General features: G+C 39.2%; 1 protein-coding gene across 1 annotated transcript in view; it reads left to right on the top strand.

The window, feature by feature from the left end:
• The first annotated feature begins 3,855 nt into the window (after window positions 1–3,855).
• slc38a4 (solute carrier family 38 member 4) overlaps window positions 3,856–12,417 on the top strand; it is an 87,258-nt gene continuing 78,696 nt past the window's right edge. The window contains exon 1 of the mRNA XM_062482691.1: window positions 3,856–3,998. The gene's annotated coding sequence lies outside the window, so the exon portion shown is untranslated. The remainder of the gene's footprint in view (window positions 3,999–12,417) is intronic.

Here is a 12,417-nt window from a genome sequence, read left to right as displayed (position 1 = left end):
GGGGGGGGTGGGAACATATAAACTAGAGGTGAAATGGTAGGCATTGTTCTGCCTTGAAGCTGCGTGCGCATCCTCATTGTTTGTAACCACCAACCCATCTATATGTAAAGATAACATCCAAGCTAGCAATTTCGCCAAATTTGACTGCAGATTTTTTACACCATATGTACTTCGTTATGGTTTTTGAGTCAAACAACTTGCTAAATGATTAAATGTCTGTTAAATGTCAAATCCAACTTTAAATGTATAAAAGAGAGAATTAAACCTAGAGGTTGAAAAGGCTACGTTTGTCTAAACTGACATGCACAAACTCAGAGCACTGAGTTTCAACATCCATGTACACATTTTGTCTCTATTTTTTACTCTACTCTTTAACGCATGACTATGTTTAACTTAATGTCAGCACCTCTCTGTCATCAATTGTCTCTGGAGTGGGGGATGGGGGCTTCTTATCCAACAAATTACATCCCTGAACTTTTAAAACATATCAATGGCCTACTACAATTGTAAACATCCTTTGGCCTTCCCATGCTGGGAAGAAAACTACAGTTTTTCTTTGATTAAACGTTGACCTTGAATAAACGCTGCACCAAAAATGAACATTGTGTAATAAATGGCACCTTCGATTAAACGCCTCCCCCAAAAAATCAGAAAACGGTTATTTAATTGGTTAAATTAAAACACAGTATTTATTACACAAGTAATTTACAAGTGTAGCATACTATTATCCCATGAAACACTGGCAGGCGCAAGTGTCTTTCTTGCTACAGATTTATTTGAAGCTTTTTCTCCAAATCCACCGTTAAAACTAAACTCACGCTGTAATGAGAAAATAAAGACCACATTAGCTTAATATGAACATGCAATGACATGCGCAGCATGTAAATAACATTCACCAAAGTCAAATACAGACACAAAACAACATACTTTGTTGGCTGCATGCTGTAGCCTACACAAGGGAATAGAGGTTTCCTTAGATTGCTAACAACCTCTATAACAACCTTAAACTTATCACTTAGAGTGAATGTGCATAAAGCTCCAGGACCTGACAACATCCCTGGCTGTGTTCTCAAGGCCTGTGCTCCTGAACTGGCAGGTGTTCACTGACATCTTTAACCTCTCCCTGTCGCAGTCTGTCGTCCCCAATAGGTTCAAGGGGGCCACCATCATCCCAGTCTCTAAGAAACCATCAGTGAACTGTCTCAATGATTACCGCCCTGTTGCCCTGTTGTGATGAAATGCTTTGAGACGTTAGTCAAAGACCACATTACATCCTGCCTGTCACCTGCATTAGACCCACTCCAGTTTGCATATAGGCCGAACAGGTCTACAGATGATGTTGTAGCTTTGGCCTTGAACACTGCTCTCTTTCACTTGGATCAGAACAACATATACGTGCGGATGCTCTTCATCGACTTCAGCTCCGTTTTCAACACCATAGTACCATCCAGGCTCATCATAAAACTACAGGACCGAACATCAGTCCTTCCATGTGCAGCTGGACAGGACACAGGCAGTACGGTTAGGTAACATCACCCCACCAGTCTAACACTCAGCACTGGTGCCCCACAGAGTTGTGTGTTAAGCCCACTGTTGTACTCTCTGTTCACCTATGGTTGTGCAGCCACAAAAAGGTCCAACACTATCATTATGTTTGCTGATGACACCACCATTATCGGCTGCATCAAGAATGGTGATGAGTCTGCCTACAGAGCAGAGTTGACAACAATGACATCCTGGTGTCAGCATAACAGCCTGTTGCTTAATGTAGCAAAAACCAAGGAGTTGATAGTGGACTACTGGCGGCTGCAGGGAGAACATGCACCCATTCACATCGCGGGCACAGCTGTGGAGAGTCAAAAGTTTCAGATTTTTTGGTATCAACATCAGTGAGGATCTGAGCTGGACACCATATTGGTGTGGTTACAAGGACAGCGAAACAGAGGCTCTTTTTTCAGCGGCTCTTTTTTTTTAGGGGCTGCCATTGACTCCCATGGGTAAAACATAATAATAATACCACCAATAACAATAGGGTTCTCCTACCGGAGGAACCCTAATTACAATAGGTGCCTCGCAGCTTCGCTGCTTGGCCCCTAATAATAATAATAATACTACCAATTACAATAGGTGCCTCGCAGCTTCGCTGCTTGGCCCCTAAATATAGCTTCAAGCAGCAATGGGGTGGCCAAGCAGGTCAGATGACCCAGAAGAAACTTTCGACATCCTCAGAAGAGTGTTCCGAGTACATGCAGCAAGTTTGACGTGAATCCATCAAAGATTTGCTGAGATACGACACAACTTTCTGTTTGGCGGCTCTGCTGCCGATTTCGATTGGCTGTACCGGACAAACGGTTTCGAAAATCTAAAATCATTTTGATAGTTTGTGTGAGGATTGCATTGACTATAGCTTGTAGCTTGACTACAGGTAACTAGCGACTGCGGTGTACCTGGCTTCCTTTGCAGTGGCTTACAGTCTCGCTAAACAGAGAATCAGAGACATGACAAGCTCATCGGCTTTGGCTGGATTCAAACCTCTGACGTTGCCGTTGCCAGGACACCAACTTATCCTAGTGAGCGATTCTCAGTGCTGCAAATCACAGTTCAGTTACTGGGTAAAAATATAAGCAGTTTTTCCTGTGGCAAGCGGTTGTCCGATTTGGCCCAAGTTTAAACAGCTGTAATTCAGTCCTATTTTGACATGTCAATGTGATTGTGGTCTGAAGATAATCTGTCCCAAATTTGGTGAATATTTGATACATTTTGTAGGAGGAGTGAACAAAAACGTTTTATTAATTCATTCAAAATGGCGGCATCAATTCGGCTGGTATCACAAGTTAACATGTGTCAGACACGGGATCGCCCCTCTAGAGGTTAGAGGACACATATCTACAAAGCACAATAAATCTGACTCTTCTTGAGTATAGATCACCTGAGAATGAAACACGATCATTACCATTATACTGTTAAACAGCTACTGTGGCATACCTGGCTTCACTAAACAGATAAACCAGTATCATGACATGCTTGATGACTGTGGCTGGGTTCAAACCTATGACCTTGCACTTCAGAGGAACCCGTCTTATCCCAGTGAGCTACTCCCACTGCTGTGAGAAAAGGTAGAAACACTTAAGTGGCTTTGCGGCTTGGCCACCAATAAGAAAAGGTAGAAACACTTAAGTGGCTTCACCATTTCACCGTTGTACCCTCTCTAGTTATATAGTACACTTGTATTAGGTTGCTATTAGGTTGCCACATTTAAAAACAGACCAACTCCCCTGATTTACATTGTATTATTGCTTGATCGTAGAGTTAGTGCATTGCCAGTAGGCATCTTTCAAGATCCATGGCACCATCACGTATTGCTGGCAGCATTTGTCGTGAACCGCTCGTCCAAACAATTTCAGAAGCATCACTGCACGTCCGTGGGTCATGATAAATACCCCAGGCAAACTTTAACTTCATATAGTGCTCGTATCTCAAGATAATCATGCCACAGACAGACACATAAATGCACAGAAATAATTACTGCATTGATAATTAAATGTTTGGTTACCCCAGGGGCATAGGTTTGATTATACATAGGTGGGACATATACCTTTTTTTAAATGGCAAATTTGTCCCTCCCACTTTTTAATAAAAAAATTATATGTAACTGCATATCCTCAGTTATTACAAAAATATATCCCACCCACATTTGAAAACAAACCTAGCCTCAACGTTGCCCTATAAATTAGGTCAATATATTTAAGTATAAGTAGCCACGTCTTGCTAAGCATGTTTATTTTATTTGCTGTCAACTCCATTGCAACGTAGCCAATCGACTCATCACTGCGTTGACACGAGTGTCCTCGTAGTGAAACATGATGCCTTAAGAGTAGCCATCACATGGTGGAAATTTCCACTAGTCCCTTGGCTGATAAATTGGAAGGATCTCCGCTGAACTTCACTTGCACTTCTACTCGCCAACCTTCCATGGTACTACAGAAGAATTTATTTTGGTAAGTCCCCTCTCAATCTCTAATAATAGTAATTATTTAAATAAAGCCGTGCTTGTTTTCGTATGGGTGGATCGTGTCGTGTACATTACTTAGCAGGCAGTTATTGAGTAAGCTAAGCTAATAAATATGAAAACTTGCCATCTTTGTAGCAAGTCGTCAAAAACAGCTTACAATTATGGCCTACCGTTGTCTTTAACCGTAAACAACAACAAGAAAAAAGTAAAAGCAGCCGTATGAGACATTTCCTAGAGGGTGTAACCTGGTAGACACTGATGAGCGCCCACACGCACGCTTTGTTTATTATGTTGTTAAGTAAAATGTTCTTCCAATAAATACAAATTAAATAGTACATATCCGTTGTCGTAGGTGTTTATGGTATTAGAATTGGATTTACAATACAACTTTCACTGAAACGGCTATGGATTGTTGTCTGCCCATGTCGCCAATTTTCGTAAACGTACCGCATGTGCAAACACAAAGGAGAGAGAACTGCATGTCTTAACACCCATATTAGAAGTTTCGCTCTCGGCTTTTATCAACTCAAATAAATGCACATGCATACTTATGAAACGGTACAAAATTATGCAGCCTGCCATTACCTTGAAGTGTTTATTTTTAATTTTTTTAGATAATTATTTTTTATAGGGCAGTGCTTTTACAAGACTGAAAGGTATTTTAACTTGAACATTTCGGTTTCAGGCTATTGTCACCTACTGACAATCTTCTACTCAATATATTCAAAGAGTCTGCAGAGTTTATGTAACTAAATCTGCAATTAACTTTTGACTTAAGGTATATTCATTTTTTTGTTAAAAAGGCAGATTCTAAACATCCACCCAATGTGTTTCTGTGGTTTAATGACCTAATGCAGTTCATACAGTTAGAGAAAAATATTGTAAAGTCATAAAAGACTATAGTGCTCAGTTGCTGTCCACATGTTTATGTAACTAAACTTGATTGATCAATAACAAAATGAACTACAAAAAGGCAGATTCAGTCTAATGACTGGGGCTGTAGTATTCCATAGTTTTGTTTAATCCAAAGGTTTGTGAAATGTCTTCCAACTCATTCATATTTTTAGATCTATCATGCAGTTCCCTGCATATAGACTAAAATGATGTAAAGTCTAAGAAAATATACATTATGCACAGCTGACCATTTAACAGCTTAGAACTGCCAGATATAATTTATCTTTCTACCAAATGATCAGGCTGATGGGAAAAGACGTGGAAAATCTTTTTTATGCTGTTTCTGGATCCTACTGATTCACTAGCACTACAAAAGTTGGGACATTTTATGTAGTGGCCATTTCTTGTTTTATTCAAATGCCAAATTGTAGCTTGACAGTGGAGAACTGTTCTCTACTGCTGTGCCTCTGTCATGTCAACAATGTGCAGGTGTGCTGGAATGCAGAGCCCATCCCTTATTTGTCTTCACACTTGTCAGCAGGGATCAAACAGTACAATTGAATGCACCTGTATGTCTGATCTACTGAAGAAGTGAAAGATATGTTCATGTTTGAGCTGTGTTAGCTTTGTGAGCAGCAAAACAATTTAACTGGACTGTGTCTCTTTCCTGGAATCTTTGCAAATGTAAATCAAATGCCAGTCAGGCTGAAGAGAAGTGCCATGGTCTCAATTATGAGCCTGGAAAATGATCAGAGAGGAACAAACGTGAGCTTGGGTCTATGTATACATAAAATAGCTTTGTATTTTTTAGTTCTCATCATAAAACAACAAGCAGTGCCATCTAATGGCCATTTTATTCCGTAGTGCACTGATTCCCAACCACTGTGCCGCGGCACACTAGAGTGCCGGGAGAGATCGTCAGGTGTGCCGTGAGAAATTATCAAATTTCACTTAATTAGTATTAAAAAAATAAACATTTATTAATATCTGCAAAGAATATTCCATTGTCTCGTTCCTTCTTATAGAAAACTGTGGGGTGTGCTCCTGTATTTTTGTACGCACTTCGACTGGTTAGCTCCTGTGATTCCCACACAGAAGAAGTGTAGTAGTTAGCTAGCTCTACTATTTACAGGGGCAAGGTCTGAATCTAGGAGTGCATGCAGGTAGCAACGCTAGTGCTAAATAGGTATTTAGCTGGTCGGCTCGATGACGCCGGGTGAGTAGGGCTCGTGAGACTGCTCACCAAAACGAAGGGGAACCAAGTAGCCTCAACTTTCCTAGACTTTTAGTTAGGGTACTAATGCTGAGGGCTCGCTAATAACGCTGTCTTTCTAGAAAAAAAAAAGAACCCGTATCTATGCATCGTTGCTAACGTGTGATGACGTTGTGACGTTAGCACTGAGTTCCCTTTGTACACACAAGGCACTTTTTTTAAATTCAAGCCTAAACCGTCAAACGGAACATTCGCGTGAATACAAGACACTCAAAAGTTTTTTTAGGGGTGGGAAAATAAATAATAATAAATATATATGAGAGAGAACAATGGTTGTACTCACTGAAGGCTTGAGCACACCCAATTATATATACTGTATTAGGCTACAGTGTCATTTTGTTACATTTTTGGTCGGTGGTGTGCCGCAAGATTTTTCCAATGTAAAACATGTGCTGTGGCTCAAAAAAGGTTGACACTGCCCTAGTGTGCAGAAAATGCCCATTTTACATCACAAGATGGGCTGGCTGACTGTTAGTTGTAATATATTGTAAGATATGGATACAGCCCTTCAAATGTTTAACTAATGCAAGTGTTGAAGACGTTTTAAGTATATGTAAATAATAAAATTCAAAAATTAAAATAATAAAAATTACCTTGGTTTACTGTAGGAAATACAGAAGCTGTATGTATATTTAAACGGAACAATCCAGTTTTTCTTACAAAAACATTCTGGTAGCTGGGTTGCCAGAGTAATTTGGTATAAATTATAACAACAAAATCCTGTAAAAATGACGTGGTTTACTTTAGGAAATACAGAAGCTGTATGTATAGTTAAACAAAACAATCCTGTTGTTCTTACAGAAAAAATCTGGTGGCTGCGGTTGCCAAAATAATTCTGTGAAGATTACATAAACAATTTGAACATCTTCAGTCAAAATCTGAACATGTTTGTATAACACATTTTTAAACCAGTAAATCCAACATCCCTTTTCTGCTGATTTAGCACAACCACACTGTTATTTAAAAAAGAATTGCTGAGTAAAAGCAGAAACTGTTTCTACTCATTGCAGGCACATTAAACATTTATATTTGATCATTTTATTTAAACTGCGCCACCTTTGACTTTAAACAGGAATGTAACAAAAACATAACGCACTGTAAACAGATTAGGCATCTAAAAAGCAAGATATGCTTTAAAAGATACTGTACTGAAAGACTTGAAAAACTATTAATACCTTGCCTTTTAAATCTTTTATTTATTATCCTCAAAGCAGTGAACAAAAACATGTAACTTCTCAACATACAAATTTGTAATGTGTACTTTGTTTACAAACAATACAATATAGAGCATATGACAGATTGATGATCATTTCATTGAAACTGAAAGAGGACAAATTATTTTCCTACTGCCAAAATTATAAAAACATGTATTACAATAACCCCAAAAAACATTGTGCGACAAGAATCTATTTGTGACGTTGTGTATACAAATACACCAATTTTTTTTTACTTACCACACACAACAATGGTGGGAGTCAAAGGCACTTTGTCCATCTGTACTTCCGCTGCCAGACAGGTGTCCTCGACATAACAGAACACAGCGTTTTCGTTCTCATTAAAGCAGGACAGGACTTTCTTTTCCTGCTGGCTCTCTGGGGTCTCTCCAAGTGGCAGGAATTTTACATCCCAGTTAAATGCATCCATAAGTGTCCTGAATTGCTGCTCTTTGTTCTGTTTTAAATGGGCAAGAACTTTTTCGCATCTCACAAACCACAAGCCTGACCATCTCTCTTGGACTTGGTCGTTTTCCTCTCTCCAGTGACTGCATCAATTCCTCTGGGAACTTATCCCATGGTATCAAAAAGGTATCAACCCACTCTGGACAAGTGCTACGGGGACTGTTGGAAGAGGTTGATTGTGAACTTCTGGGTGAAAGAGACTGCAAGGTTGTGGCAGGTCCTGGAGAGGCATTGACAGATGAGCTGCTGGTTTCAGGAGTCTGGCCTGCAAAAACACACAAAAGGAATCATTATCATTAAAACAAGTTAATGTTTTTATATTTCCAACCTTTAAGATGTTAAAGGCTGGCAACTTTGGGCACTGACTTACATCTCAGCTTCCAAGCAGCAAGGACCTTTCGGGCTTGAATTGGCTTCAACACCGACAGCAAATCAGCTTCCTCAATGAACTTGAAATCATCGTATGTCTCCACGCCAAGGGATTGCAAGGTCTTTTCTAAAATGTCCTTGTCACCTCTGGAAGGTCAGGCAAGACCTTAGTGATGGCGGTGCATAGACATTTTCTCTCCAACTCAGTCATTTCTGGAATCAAATGGTAAGCCATTTAGTGAAGTAAAACTTAATAGTCTCTTCTTTTGAGTATATTGTGTGTGAATATTGAACTCTTATGTCTGTACATCTTTTTTATTTTTTATGAAAGTTACTTTCTAATCATGTTATCATTTTTACTAAGCATACATGATCATTTTTGGTATGATTTTTACATCACCGTGGTTAAGACTTCTTTATTTAGAAAACACACTGTGTTTCAGCGGAATGACTTGATGCATGTCGACAATGTATGAAAGTATGGATACAAATCTACCAACTCGGTAATGTGAAGACATTGCAACTTGGTGCTTTGTTTTGTCACAGAGTACAGATGGTATTCAGGATGATGGTTAGCTTTATGTATTTCACAAAATACACAGCAGCATCATTTTGAATTAAAATTACAACAGAGTACAACGGAGCACTTAGGAATTCTTGGCTGGACCTGATGTTAGTTTCCTCCAGGATCACAATGACTCGTATTGAGAGACTTGTTGCTCTTGTTGGTTAGTTGTAACGGTTTCAAATTATTGTACTCGCTGTGAAATATTTTACTGTTGATTATTTTTTCTACAGGTACACTCTTTCACTCTTGTGGGGAGTTTCATGTTGTTCAAGTGTAACTTGTTTAACTGCATGCTCTTATGGTTCTTCCCTTTGGCACTTATTTGGTTTTCCACAATGTATGCTTCATGTTTTGGCTGCTCGCAATGTTTGGGGCGATCTCGTTGTTATGATCAGTGACCTATGCTCTTTTGTAAAGCTCTCTCTTGGAAGTCGCTTTGGATAAAAGCGTCTGCTAAATGCATAAATGTAAATAATGAGAAGTTCTCCAAACTCAATCAACTCATCATTTTTTGACACTGGAAATTATGTACCTTTTATACACTGTTTGTGGATACACTTGTATTGATTTCTGAAACGCGAAACTCTCACTGCATGTTTGATTGTGTCACTGTAAAGGTTGGGGTAAAAAGTGAAACTGTCTTTGACTTGTAGAATATGACTGCATCCTGGCCCAGCTGAAAGATTTTCCTGAAACATCTGATGTCTTTCGGATAAAGTTAGGCAGATGTTTTTCAAATGTCTGGCACATCTTTTAAAATGGCTGTGTTTACTTTAGAAACGCATCGTCCATAATCTAATCAGAGGACCACATTTAAAAATGCGTGCAGGATAGTGCCGTAAGAAATGATGTTTTGGTTTTAGTTAGTGGTGGGCCGTTATTGGCGTTAACGCGCGTTAACGCGCTGCGACTCTTATCGGCGATAAAAAAAATATTGCTGTTAATCTAGTCTCAAAGTTGGGTTGGGAGCTGGGTCTATACTACGCAAGCTATGATGACTTTCACCTTGATATTTTAGCGCGGATGTATACCTAGCCGAATTGCACTGTAGGGGGTGAGAACGAGTCTTCGAACCTGTGTGTATGCCTTGTGTATGAAATTATCACATCAAACGTGACGTGCTAACATGGATGCAGCTATGAATCTGCCTGGTTTGCTTCAGGGAGAATGTATTTTTAAGAAGCTTCCCAATGGAAACCTTGACATGACTAAGGTTGTTTGCACCTTGTGCTATGCGGAATTAGTTCACTGTAGGAGTTCTTCCAGTCTCAAATACCACCTAAACGCAAAGCATCCCTTAGCTAATGCGGAAGATGCCGGTCCAAGCACTGATGTAGCGCAGGGGAAGAGTCGTTGTCAAACTACTGTTTGAGTGCAACCGAGGCAAGCCCGTCAGCACAGCTCTATCAGCCAAGCTAACTAATCTAATAAACAGTTAATAAACACAAGTACATCTTATTGAACATAATTTATTTTTCATCACCAATTATCATAGTAGAACAGCTTTCTCAAGCAGTTTGTGATGCATTTTGGAAACAGGAGATGAGCTCCTGGTCTAATGCGCCACCTGGCTTGAGAAACCCGTTCTCAAAGACTTACTTTTATTCCTTATTTGCGTAGCACACATATTCTGAATGCCTTCGGGGGAATTCAAATGAGCCATTTTAATCTTGATTAATCTAGATTAACGCCAAGATTACAGTGAGATTAATCTAGATTAAAAAAATAAATCTATGCCCACCACTACTTTAAATCCAATAATTCCTTACAAACCTCCAAGTGGTACTGAACAAAATGTCTCTTTAGACTTATCCCCCTGTCTGTTTGGTTTGGCAAGTCCTTAAAATGGCCTAAACCACTAGAAAGCAAACAAATTTGCTGATGTTTTAAGGAATACAAGATTTGTTTGACCAAGCATAATTTAGCAGAACATAAGGATTATGCAATTTGTCAGGAACTGTCACAATAAATGATATTCCACAAGAAAGTCTCTTGAATATTAAAGAGATGGGGCAAACTGCAGTACATGCTTGTGTCGACCATATATTATTTTGTCTGTTTTAAACCAATATGTATTTAAATCTTTTAAATGCAGTACTTACAAAATTCAAATGAATGGAAACCGTGCTCTTGAAATGACTGGACATGAAAAGAGACATTTACAACAAACACTGACAAACATATTCTTATCAACATATACACTATACTAAATATGACCTACGTATGTAGCGTCCCTGTTAATGTCCTCACTACCCCCGAGGACAAAACCTTGAGCTTGTACAGAATCTAGATCCAAATCCCATTTGTGAAGCGGTGTAACTTCATCAGTAAACATGAGCTATGAGCAGATCAATAGTTACTGATAAGATTCCCAACAACAACAACCCATCAAAAGAGTGTTCTCAAAGGTTGGGGTCAGAACTAGAATTGTGTGCCGGCAGCTAATACAGGATCCAATAACACCCATACCTAAACTATTAAGTTTAATCTACCATCTTGACCTGATTGCCAATATGGTCACTGTCCTTCAACTGTGCATTGTTGCTTTCAGTTACTTAAACCCTTACATTGTGTTATTAGATTATTTTGACTGCCACAACATGCTTTCTTAAAATGACCTGCCAAGGATTGGCCTGTATGGCTAAATCTGGCACATTTACATTATGGACCAAAGTGCTCATGTTAATAAAGGTGTCAATTTCAAAGAATAATATGTAACTTTTTCTGAAATTTACATTTAGTCATTTAGCAGACCCTCTTATCCAGAGCGACTTACAGTAAGTACAGGGACATTCCCCCCAAAGCAAGTAGGGTGAAGTGCCTTGCCCAAGGACACAACGTCAATTGACATGGCCGGGAATCGAACTGGCAACCTCACCACTCAGCCATCTGACTCCCCCCTGAAATAAAATAAGTCTAAAACTGATTTTCCCTACGGTATAATTGTGTTTTCATATCAAGACTGAAACTTTGCTAAGATAGGGCTACACCTACTGGCAGACTTGACCACCAGCTCTATAGCTTGATCTGTTGGTCCACAATAATTTCCCCGCTGTCGCAGCTAAACAAATTTGCGCTTGTTGTTTAAAATGTCTGTACTTTCTCTGTGTAAAGATGCACAGGAATGGCAGAGACCATAAGAAAATAGCATGCCAGCATGTTTCCATATGGGACCCACCAATAGATCAGGGATTAGGGAAGTGCTTCTCCATCACTGAGGCTGATGCGATATACATCTCGATGCATTGGCAATGATCCAGTGTATATATATAAAAAAGCAAACAAACTGAAGCTAATGTGATATGATTCATTCCTTTTGCAAAGAAGTGCAATTTAACATGATTTTATTAGATGCAAAATGATGTAACAATATGGTACAGAATGAGAATTGATTTGAATGATTTGGTTATTTTTAAGCAGACAGCATATTGTAAATCAACTAAAAAGTGAATTTTTATTCCCTTGCGTCCCCAATGCGTTCTGCAGAGAAGGGAGTCTGGCGTTTAAGTGTTTCCTCTAGGATTTTTTTTTTTTCAGTGTGGGCTGGTCTGTCCTAACCCCCTCCCCCCAGAAGCTTTTCAAAACGTTTGTCTGTCAACTGGTTTCTATTGGGGTGAAGCAC

Source organism: Osmerus eperlanus, chromosome 17 (genome assembly GCF_963692335.1).
Source record: "Osmerus eperlanus chromosome 17, fOsmEpe2.1, whole genome shotgun sequence".
In the NCBI taxonomy this organism is placed as follows: Eukaryota; Metazoa; Chordata; class Actinopteri; order Osmeriformes; family Osmeridae; genus Osmerus; species Osmerus eperlanus.
Note: the sequence above shows the minus strand (reverse complement) of the source record. Positions and strands in the feature narration are given on the sequence as shown.